The sequence below is a fragment of the Rhea americana genome, unplaced genomic scaffold (genome assembly GCF_003343005.1).
Source record: "Rhea americana isolate MKP2758 unplaced genomic scaffold, rheAme1 scaffold_125, whole genome shotgun sequence".
Taxonomy (NCBI): domain Eukaryota; kingdom Metazoa; phylum Chordata; class Aves; order Rheiformes; family Rheidae; genus Rhea; species Rhea americana.
The window spans coordinates 2,027,347-2,039,516 of record NW_028185317.1 but is presented as its reverse complement, the minus strand read 5'-3'; positions in this window follow the sequence as shown (position 1 = coordinate 2,039,516).

The window sequence follows — 12,170 nt, the reverse complement described above, 5'->3', positions numbered from 1 at the left end:
CGTGTTACTCAGCACCAGGACTTACATTAGCAGTGGATAATGTATACTATAATGACTATATCTATAGCATGTGCCAGTATAGAGGACACCTCACGCCTTCTGAGCTCAGGAAGGCTCAACCAGAATTATCACATCACTTCTGCTACTACTTTTAGTTACTATTACATTATTGTATCATACCCTRACAGCTAGCATGTGTCTCTGCTCAGATTTGGCTTTGTAAAAGCAGTAATTAATCATGGTACAGCCAATTTATATCCAGATCCCACTGTTCAGAAAAAATTTGAAAAATATAATCATCTTGCTTTTATGTCCCTCGGTAGTATATTCAGCACTCAGCTGTTGTTTGTTTTGATGTGTGGATGTTAAAATGAAAAATGWGGAAAAAGGTTAATTAAGGAATGCTGACAAATGCTAAAATAGTGGAATGAGGCATCTGTGATCAGGCTGGAGTGTGAAGATCTTACTGTTACTATTGTAGCAGATCCTGAAGAATTGGAAAAATTCACTAAATCCTGCAAAATTGTACTACTCCTTCCTCTAAGGTTTTGTTGGATAAGAAGAAAAAAACTTTTTCAATTCTCATTTCTACTGGCCTGTTTTCAGGAATTGTCTAAAAAGTCTTTCAATCATGTATTTCACAAAATAACTTACTGAAGTGGTATGATTTTTAAAAATTTGTCCTCCTGAATGAAGTGGTCTGAATGAGTGTCTGTCAAAGGMCGTTTTATCTCCAGAGTTGTAAAAGTGCCTTCACTTAAAGGAAGAGTCAGATTCCAGAAAGAGTTAGTCACAAAAGCACTTGGCTCCCACAGCGCTAATGGTAATCACCCACACTTACGGGTTATCTTCCTCAAGGAAAAGTGCTTTGAGGACTACATGTAATGATTAGTATGCAATGATTTTAATTGTGCCAAAGCTGAATTCAGGCCTGTGTACGTTGCTATTAGAAAGCCTACATATGAAGAGGCAAGCCTACGCTTCTCTAGTGCTAACCTCCCTAGAAYGAGAGTCAGGTCACTTCTGCCATAAACCTTCCAGCATTTAGGGGAGGGATTTTTCTCGTGCACTGAAATTTGCCGGTGACAATGTCGCAGCTTCTCCAATGGTCACTCYGAAACAACTGGAGCAGCCCCAAAGTCTTGTGGACCAGGCTGCATCAGTGCTCTGCTCCGCTGCCCAGGAACKGGCTCCAGGGTGTAGTTGGGTTTGACTTTTGCCCTCAGCATGGCAAACCTCCTCAGGTTTGAGGGCAGGCAGTGTAGGTGTCAGGGTGTCATGGCTTGCTACAAAGCTCAGGGCTTTACTCCGGGCTCAAAAAGCAGGGCGGCTAAATCCATATGGGGCTACGGGACAGCTGAGAGCTGGGAGGACCAAGTTGTGCTCCTTCCAGTCTTTGATGCCATTCTTTGTGGCCGCAATGCCATAGCTCCTGCTTGAAGAGATGCTTCCAGCCTCTTGTGCAGCTCTGGCTCCTTTGTATTGTCCCAAGGCGTGAAGGAAATGGCTAGTGTGGAAAGATGCTGGCTCTGGGACAGATGAGCAAATTGATATATCCATTTGGTAAATATTCTAAGGATGTGCTATTAGCCCATCTCATACTGATGTCTAACAACAGTAATTTGTACTTCATTAATAATGCTACTGCAAAGATCATGTTTATTGGGAGTTACTTCTGCTATAATGTCTTTGGCTTTCACATGATTTCTGTAATTATACACAGGCTGAGCACATTTGTGTACTTTGCTTTCCCCCTGCTGCATCTGAAAGGCAAAATCAAGCATTTTGGAATAACATGTGAATTTTAAAATAATGCATTCATTTGTCATTGTCAACACCAACAGCCTATTAACTTGAACTGTCATGWCATGATTTCCACAGGTACATAAGTAATCACAGAATCACAGAATGGCTGAGGTTGGAATGGACCTCTGGAGATATCTAGTCTAGCCCCCTGCTCAAGCAGGGACACCTGGAGCATGTTGCCCAGGTTTGTGTCCAGACAGCTTTTTAACATCTCTGTGGATGGAGACTCCTCTACCTCTTTGGGCAACTTGTTCCAGTGCTCAATCACCCTCAGAGTAAAGAAATTATTCCTGATGTTCAAATAGAGCTTGCTGTGTTTCAGTTTGTGCCCATTGCCTCTTGTCTTATTGCTGGGCACCACTGAGGGGAGTCTGGCTCCATCCTCTTTACACTCTCCCTTCAGATACTTATAGACCTTGAGAAGATCCCCAGATCCCCCCATCAGTTTTCTCTTCTCTGGGCTGAACAGTCCCAAATGTCTCAGCCCTTCCTCATATGAGATGCTCAAGTCCCTTTGTTGTCTTAGTGACCCTCTGCTGGACTCTCTCCAGTAGCTCAATGTCTCTCGTACTGGAGAGCCCAGAACTGGACACAATATTTCAGATGTGGCCCCACCAGGGCTGAGTGAAGTGGCAGGATCACCTCCCTCGACCTGCTGGCAATGTTCTTCCTAATGCAGCCCAGGAGTCCATTGGTCGTCTTGGCCACAGGGGCACATTGCTGTCTCATGGTCAGTTTGTTGTCCACCAGGACACCCAGGTACAGCTCAGAATGCATTGCCCTTTATACTTGACCTGGGATTGAATCATGGATAACTTATTCMGAAATGTCCAACTGGGAATTTGTCTCTTCCTGCATCCATGTGCAGCCATCATTTCCCTGGGTATCCTACAATCCATCAGCTGCAGCAATAAGAGTTGCACTGTTATTTAATATCCCCTTTCAAAACACAGAATGAAGTTTGGTCCAATGTACCTACATGTCATGCAGTAAGTTTGAGCTCTTAGTTAAAGAGTGTTTCTATTTTTACTCAGTGTTTCAGTGTTGGCCAAGCTCTTCTCTGCATGGACTCACATCTAAGTAGATACTTAAGCCATTGAGAAATACCAGTACAGTCATTTTTAGTTAGCATTAGCCTAGAAGGAAGACATACGAGCTGTTAAACTTTGTAGAGACTTTGGAATTAATATTGTTCTGCTTTCAGAAAGTAAGAAGCAGCATTTGTGCTAGCACACATCTTTGCCCCCTTCCAGAGACCAAGAGGGAAACACACTTGAATCATTCATGTATCACCTGTGTGTCATGGCTCAATTGCTAAATGTAACTCTTGGGGTTGACTTAGAAGGGAAATCCATTAAATCCAGCGAGTTTCTCTGGTACAGATGTCATTTAAGCAAAAGCAGGCTCAAGGTTGTCTTCCCATGCATTGCTGTCATTTGCTGTTAAGGTGTGCATGGTGGTCCTTGCCCGAAGCCCTCCCTGCCGCCCGGCCTGGAGCAGCAGCTCCGTGGCCCAGGGAACCACGCTTCTTCCCTTTCCCGTCCAAAAGGAAGTAACCGTAGGTGTTTATTATGCTAGATTGTAATCTCATGGAATAAGAAAATGTTGATAAAACTTACTCTTCTAGAGTTTAAAGGCCTCTGAAATTACAAATAAACAAGCAACAAAATAAATTCTTCATTGCTCTGACTTAAAACAAACAGTAATCTTTTTTTTTTTCCCCCTTTGAGTCTTAGGTTTAAGCATGAAGTATTTGCTTTTAAAATTCAGTGTAAGCTTGTTTTTTTTTTTTTCCAAAGTGTCTGTACTCAGTTACAGAGTACCCCAAATATTTACAGAATCGCAGATGACAGGGTTGGAAAGGCCAACTTCGTTTACTTAGTCTAAATCCCTAGGCAATACGTATGATGGGCTGCTCTGTTGCCATTTAAATATTTATGTAGAGTTATCATCTGCTTGACCTGTTTCTTTCTATATAAAGTACGTTACGCTTGCTAAATGAATAAGACTCCAGCTTCTGCTATGATTTAGAGCCAACCCCAATGTTTCGTGAGGCTCAGTGCTGAGGTTTGAAGGTTTGGGGAGCGGATTTGTGGCTCCCCGTGCCGGGGGGTATTTGCAGCCCCCCGGGCCCGTTTGCAGAGCTCGCCCCGTGGCGGGGAGCGGCAGGTCTCCGGCTGACGCCCTGCTCCCGCTCGCTCGCGTTGCCCGCCGAAGGTCCGGGCTCCTGTGAGCGACCATCGTTAGCGGTGGTTGTTTTTCCCACTACTTGTCCAGACGGAGGTTTAAGCAGTTTTGGTCAATGAAGTTTTTTAGTGTATATTAACAAGATGTGGATTTTTACCCATGTTAAAAAAGTTGTATAGATAATCGTGGGCTTCCTACTAAGTGTTAAATTCTGGATTTTATCATGCTGTTTTATTGCCATCTATAATCTTCCAGTTATAAACTTTTCTCACCATCTGATATTTCATTATTCCAACAAGCATTGCCTTTTTAAAGTTAGGGCGCACATTCCATGCATTTTCTGTGCTGGCTTGTTCTAATAGGCCTTTTGGGAAGCCTTCATGGTAAGATGAAAATTGTAATATTCTGAATTTCTTAGCATTCACTTTATTTTAATGGGGATTTTTATAGCTTTTCTGATCCATTTTGAGTTGTTTTTTAATAYACTTTCGCACTGTCTTTTTYTTTTTTTTTTTTTACATTTGTTGGAAGCAGCTGCCTACATTCTGCAACCTTTATGCCTTTTATACCCTCTTTAATTTTCCATTTAACTCTGTTCTGCAAACTGGTTGACAAATCTTTTACTTCTGGGCAGTATTAATCACCTGGCCTGGAGTCAGCACGTCTAGAATAAAGTCGGCACAAATCCTCCAGCTCTCTAAGCASAATTCATTGGGCATCCTCTCTTTCTTTTAAATCATCTATTAGAATAGGGGCTTGGGGGCTTTTTTAAGCAGTGCATCCGTTCTGGCGGCAGCCTTGGTTGATGCAATGCAGCAYGATCACAGCACAGAAAATTACTTGGGGCCGATTTTCCAAAGGCTCCGATGGGAATTTCCAATGTAAGGAAATGAATCGTCACCTGAGATCTGAGCCCTCCAGTGACCTTCTGACGGCGTGGCAGCTCTGCAGGATAACCTGTTGGAAGGGAAGCGGTCGTACTTACYGTGTCATTTTATGGAGCAGAAACTGCTTAGGACTTTCATGACACCTGTAACAGCTATTAATCTGTCAATATGTTAGAAGTCAACCAAAAAAAAAATCATTTGCAAACTGCTTGAAATGCATTTGATTTAAAAAAGCAAAATGGAGACATAAATTGTGATAGTTTAATTTCAGAGATTTCTCTGTAGCCTGCTATCTTCAAGACAGGGTGTTTTCCTGTCTGGCTGTTTCCTCCAAGGTGCCTGGTCCTCTCGGGATGGGCAGGGTGGCCGCTGCCCGGGTGACTTGTGTACAGGGGCCTCTTCCTGCCTGAGCTTCCCCTTGCCCTCGTTCGTTGGAGGACCCAGTTCACGGCAGCTAACCGCTCTGCTGCTCGTTTTCTAACGTGTGCATGATGACGTTGGGWTGTCTAAAGTTGTGGCGTTGCTGCAGATGTAACACTAATGACAAATGAGTGGRGGATCCTTAACTTTTTTTGAGCTAAGTTAGCTTATACCTACTAAAGAGCTGGAGGGAGCCCTGCTTCCTGAAGGACTGGAGCCTGAAAATATTAGTAAGAAAATTGCTAAATGCACACACTTATGTTCATTATGCATCCACTAACTTAAAATAGTGAATTTGCAACCTTCGTAACTGGACGTTGTTTGCGAAGAAACTATAATGTATACCAGTGATAAAAGTGCATTGCACTGGGCTGCAACTCAGCCTTGTCTTGATCAGATGAAACAGTTACATTTTATTAGTTTTGCAGAAAATGTAGGGTAGYCTGCGCCTAATGAATGCTAATACAACCTTTAAAGCTCATTTACCAGATRCATACAATTAAAGGACAATGAGAGGCATTACTTACAGAGCACACTCAAGCATTACTGAAATATCCCATTTGTTTATCACAATAATTGTGAAATAGAATACATCAATTGCCACATATTTATAAATTCAAGAGCTATTTGTGTCTGTATGCATTCTTGCTAATGTGTGATGAAGGGTATAAAAGGAACAAGCATTTGAATGCAAACTATAAGGAAAACTAAAACTGCATGAAATTTGAGAAATAAGACATTGTGAGTCAGTCATTTATTCATGTTCTTTCCCACCAAAGTACACTGTTGTGATGTAAACAGGATGCGAGTGGACTGGTTGTTACTTATGAGCAGGTGCTCTTTAGCTGGATTAAATTTCAATATAATTAACACCTYGGGGGGCAGATTCTTCCCTGGGGGRTAGCAATGAGCATCMGAGGCTTCTGTGAAGCATCTTTAGGTTTACACCACCCATTCTCCTGTCYCTTTCTTTAAAAAAAGGTCCCAAGAAATGTGCATACTGGATTTAATACATAATATTGTGACCCTTGCTTGTCCAGCGCATGGGTCTGAGAGCTGCATGGAAAATGACACCAATGAGCAAGAGAATCTGCCAGTGTTATTTAAGACCAGGGGATCTGTTGCTACCTTCCGGAAAGCTGCAGGGAAGAGTCCAAGAACATACTAACAAACAGAATACTAACAGGAAAACTCCAATCCTTTCAATTTTCTCTGCACGCAGGCAGGATGGGCCTGGTCCGGTGTGTGCCGAAGCACCCACAGACCCTCGATGCCCAGGGAAGGTCAACCCTGACTGCCGTGAAACACACGGGGAGGGAGCTACTCTGAAATGKTGACGTGTTTTCCATGCAGCTTTTCCCTTTTGGCTCTCTTCTGGGCATCTGGAAATGGGCTCAGTTTACTTAGCCTCTGAATTCAAAAAGACTTCCTGAATAAGTAGATTTAAAGCACCACTTTTCAGGAGGAATTGCATCATGTGGAGCCATAAATACACTTTCTGGGGATGGGAAGCACATGTACCAGTTAATCAAAAGACTGCATTAAATGGAAAATGATTTGCCTGACCAAGGAGTTACGCCTCTGCATAGATGCCTTGTGACTGAGATACAGCATCAGCTGTTGCAGATTTGTATTTTAAGTGCTCCAGACATTTCTGGTGAACTGGACAATGTCAAGTAAGTAATCTCAGAAAGAAGACACACACGACCCTCCAAATCCAGTCTGAGCTGAGATGGAGAGTCTTGGCGGCTGCTTGGGCCAAGTGCTCTGAAAAGGCAGAGGCCACCAGGGGTATCAGGAGCCACTGAAATAAAATGTTTCCATTCAGAAAAAGCCACATGCTTCCTTTTGTTAATAGGTTCCATCCATGCTGGCCTTGTTTCATCCATAACRAAGGAAAGGATATATCACCAGTCGCTGGGTATTTTTTGCTTGAGCTGAAGTAAGAGCTGCAGCACAGAGCAATAAGGGGAGTCTCGAGTTCTTTAGAGATCTTAAAGCTGATGTTGGAGGTATGTGCGTGGCTGCTGTCACCCCGGGTGGCACACTGAGCGCCACTGCCTTGGCTTCAGGAGCCACAGGCGTTAACAGGACACAGTGGGACRTGCCATGGACGGTGGTCTCCACCGCTCGTGACTGCCACAGACAGGGCCCACGGCTGCTTTATTTGGTGAAATGTCCAGCGCAGATATTGCCTCCATGTACCAGCTAGTTATACAGCGTGGATGGCACGGAGGAGGCTCAGTGGCAGGAAACAAAACTCCAGTGTTTCAAAAGCGTGATATTAAGCTCAAAGAAGACAAATACAAACACCATCAAAAGATTGTAAAATCATATTGTGGTTAAACATGTGCAGTGAAATCTTAATCCCCTGAAGAACGGTTCCTTACTACCCTCTCCAAAATTACACCATTAGTCTTTTGTTGAAAAATACTCACCAGGCACTTGGATTTATTCCTGGCACTTTGGGCACATTTCCATAACATCTATCTCTCTGCTACTTTACGTATCACCCCCCCCTAAAGACTCTAACAGACGTTTTGGTAGCAAAGCAGTGCTGTCAAACAGTGATAGCCCCCAGATATCCTGCTTATGTGGTTATCTTCTGCTAGCRAAGCTATTCATCTTGGCCAAAGCAAAGAAAGCACATTCCCATTGGGAAAGTGCTGAAGCAGTCAACTGTTGGAGGTGTTCCTGGTGACCAGGAGCTGGAGAGTGTGTTTGCCTGTACCAGCTTTCCCCGYGCACAGCTCAGTGCAAACATATTAAGGAGAAGAATTGCCATTGCCAGACACTGGTGTTTTATCACTTCTGGGCAGATATAAACCTGCTTTCAGTGTCCCTTTAGTCATTTGCCTTATTTTAAAAAAGACTTTTCTGATTCATGAGCTGTTTTCAAATTTCTACTTAAAAAAAAAAATCTGCAAATGAGAGAAAAGGAATCACAGTGCTTTAACCAAAAACTATCACTAGGATAAGGCTACCCAGTCCTCTCCAGAGGATCCCCAATTTAAATAACCTATCAGGAGATGGGTAAAGTTTTTAGTCATGCTATTAGGGAACCCAAGCACTGAGAAGTAAGGTGACTTTTCCAAGAAACCCAGTGGAGCAGGCTACATTCAAGGGCGTGAATATAGTAATAATGACTGTGAATCTCTTGCTCACCTAACTCTTCTATCCAGCCCCTCATCATCTTCTTTCTCTGTGTCACCCTAAACAAAAGGTCTGAAACAGCAGAGTGCTTGTGATCCATGGTTGGCTCTGCAAAGACAGGCTTGCAGATGGTTCATTCCTGTTTCCACACTCCATACAGCAGCCCTGGAGAGACACCTGAATTAGATAAGTTTGTGTAGTTAATTTCTATGTAGGCAATCCCTGTGCTTTGCCAGAGGGACGTGAGGAGTGAGGCCATGTTCCCTGAGATGATCAGATTAAAAAAAAAAAAAAAAGTGCAGTTTGTTTTGCAACTTTCTGCCCTAGATAAGTCTTACTTTGTTTGCTTTGATGGGATAAAACAGTTAAAGSCACAGGATGCGTCAAAGGAAATCCTTGTGTCAGGCTATGAACAGCATCTGGAACAAGAGCAAACAGCCAGTRGTGGTTTGGGAACATAGGGAGGACAAACTGGGAGTTTTCCTACCAAAAAGTGCATATAGTCCCATATTCTATAGTGGTCCATTCTGCATGCTTTGTGTAGATGTGTAAATCCTCTGGTGTATTAGTCATCTGTGAAGCAAAGCCAGCAGGAGGGAAATCTAACATGCATGGCAATTTGTGCAGGAGCAGGCAGGGAGCTGGCTGCARTGCAAGCTCCCTGGTGCACTGTCCACTGGGAGAGCAGCTGCTGGTGGCGAATGAAACCTCAAACTTTTACAGTGTAAAATCCACTGGACTCCAGTGCCAGCCTAACTYGGCGCCCAGCCTGCCTCCCGGTCCTGATGTGGTCCCCCATCTGCTCCAGCTACTTCTGCTTAGGACAGAGGAGGAATCAGCTTGTYGAAGTGCACATATCACCTGGAACATACTTCAGAAGTAGCAAGGTCTTGGTGACAGCATCTTTATGAAATAGCTGAAACTTGATAAATGATCTAAAACTTTCCAGCCAATCCATAAAAATTACTCCTTAGGCAAAATGGCTTCATAAGACTGTGCAGAGCTGATGTGTTTAGCCTTCAGGAGAGGGATTTAATAACTTATTTTTTCCCAAGTATCATTTATAGCTCATTACAGAGCTGTTTACTTGTTACTCAGAAATGAAAGCCAACTTTTTTGATGGGGGAGGGAGGTTATAATGCCATTAAATTTCGTGAAAACCCATCAGTAATTACTTGGCCCCAAGTATTTAGAATTGAGGGCAAAATAAGAGAAGTTATTATGAACTCAGAAGAATAAAGCTACAACTTTTACCATAATTAAAGAGCGCCGATCCCTTCCATTCCAGGGGAAATGATATTCACGGAGTGGAATTAAATACTTAGGAGGTCATTAAAGCTACGCTCATTAACTTCTAGTGAGGGTTTTCTCCCTCTTGCTGAAGGCTAGTTCTWCCAAAGAGCTTGACGTTTGGTGTAACACTGCTCCTCTCAAAGTCAATGGCAGCAAAGCCAGCCCAGGTTTGTGCCCTCAGACAATTTCATGAATCAGAAGCTCAAACAGCTGGTGTAAAGCAGGAGAGAGACATAAAGCAAAACCGGTACAAATTGACAGGCATATTTCATTCATCCTTCCTCCCTTTCTCTCTGTACCTTCCTCACTACAGTCCACCCTTACCGCTACTTTTGAAAGTTTTTGATACTAAAATATGGGTCTCCTAGAAGAGGAGCCCTACATCGTGTAAAGTAGTGGTCCTACTTCCCAACCTCAGCAGTCCCTTGGCCTTGYTTCACAGCTTGTTTGGACTGAACTTGGCTCTTTTGTGTGGTCATGTCCCCTGTCGGGGCCTTRGCCACGAGAGTGACAGAGGATCGTGGCTGGGTGATGAGTGGGTTGGACTCCCATGGAAATATCCTCCAAATCACTGAGTCAGCAGAGAACAAAACTAAAAATGCTGATTGACGTAGTTTGGACTGAACTGAAAGCCCTAGACAAACCAAAAGGAAAGCTTTCACTGTGCTTTCGGGTTTTTTTTCGTTTAATGAATTCTTTTCTTCAAATTTTGAGATGGAAGCATTRTTTTGAAATGAAAGGCTGAAGTACTACATGTATGAATGTCAACATGAAATGTTTTGAGGCAGACTACTTCTTAATTTCGGCAGAGATTGCTTACAAAATTTGACTGAATTTATGAACAGTTTGTTGTCCCACAAATGACATTTTTAGCAGATACAGAATTTATCAGGATTTTTTCTTTTAATTCCAACAGTTTTAACTCTAAACTGTCCATGAAAGGTGTTTCATTGAGTTTGTAATAGTTTAATAATAAAATACCTTCAGTTCCTAAACTTAATTAATTTTACTAATTAATCCCTCTTCCAGGTGACCCTCTGCAGGCAGAGAGGGCCAGGGCAGCTTTCAGAGCTGATCTCTTCCCAGATGGCTGGTCTGGCATGGCTGAGGAGCAGTGTCCTCACTGACATRGGCCAGCACTGCTAAACTTCTAAAAAGAGTTGGGAAAAGCTAAGAGAAGGGTGGAAAATAGTCAAAGATGAATGGGCAGATTGGCCATCTCCAGCACATGGCTTATGCAGGATCTCTCCATCATGACACACCACTGTAAGACTACAGTGTCCTCCTGGGTATAGGCATCCARGATCATTTTATCCAGAAGAGCATCTGGGGAAAGGTTTGGACATGTAATGCTGCTGCAAGCACACTTGCAGAGCTAAGCAGACATCTGAAGGACATTACAACTATAGTCACCTATAGCAAGCAGCTCTCATTGCCAGCACTGCACTGTGTGTAGGCAGTAGGAAAGTTTCTGCAGAAGCATTTGCTCCTGCGAAGTGCAGGCCCATGTCTGTTCAGCTCGGCAGCAGTCCATGTCCTTCTGCAAACAGCCGCTGCAACCTGAAGGCCCAGTGCGGCAGCCTGAGCTGGGAAAATCCACTTTCACTTGTTGCTCTCACTGTGCCACAAGATAAATTCACTCCTGCATATTCAGTGGTGTCACCGGTGGCTTAGTCACTAGTTAGCTGGAGGAAAAAGAAACACCAGTCTCCAGCTTTTGTAACAACGGTCATCACGTAGCTTTGGAGTTATTGAAGTTGCTGCGTAACTGCACCGTATTTCCAAATTAGCCAATAAAYGTGCCTGTGGAAGAGTGACACTAGTGCATAAACCCGTTAGACCTCGCCATAGCGTTAGATCATCTTGCGCGTGTATCAGCGAAGGCGCATAGCTGGGTCATTTCCATAGCAACATTTCCAGTGTTAGACTTAGGAAGGTTTATGCGAGTTGTTAAGTGGTACTGACACTAATGATATAATTAGCTGTGTTAAAAGTCATGTCTGGTAGCATCTASTTTGTTTCCAGGGTGACTGAAACACTATAAATAATAATGTCCAGCAGAATTTCCATAGAATTATTGTCCGTGACAGAAGCAAGTTAGAGGGATCCTTTTTTGTAGTCAATGGGCAGAAGATGTAAATGTCAAAAGCATTTTCATTAAGCCTCCTAAATCAGAMAAACTAAGATTACCAAATCCTGCTCTGCTAGATAGAATATGTAGGTAACTGTTAATTTAATGAGACCTGGTAAGTATAGGCAAGAGGACTGTTTTGAATTTGATCGGAGCAAATTGTGCTTGTTCGAGGTTGAGGATGAATGAAAACTACCTTTGCAATTGTGGGTCTGTCATCTTGAAAGCTTCCAATTATAGGAACTGGAGTTCATGCTAGGACTCTAAGGCCAAAGTCAGAAGTGAGGAAAATT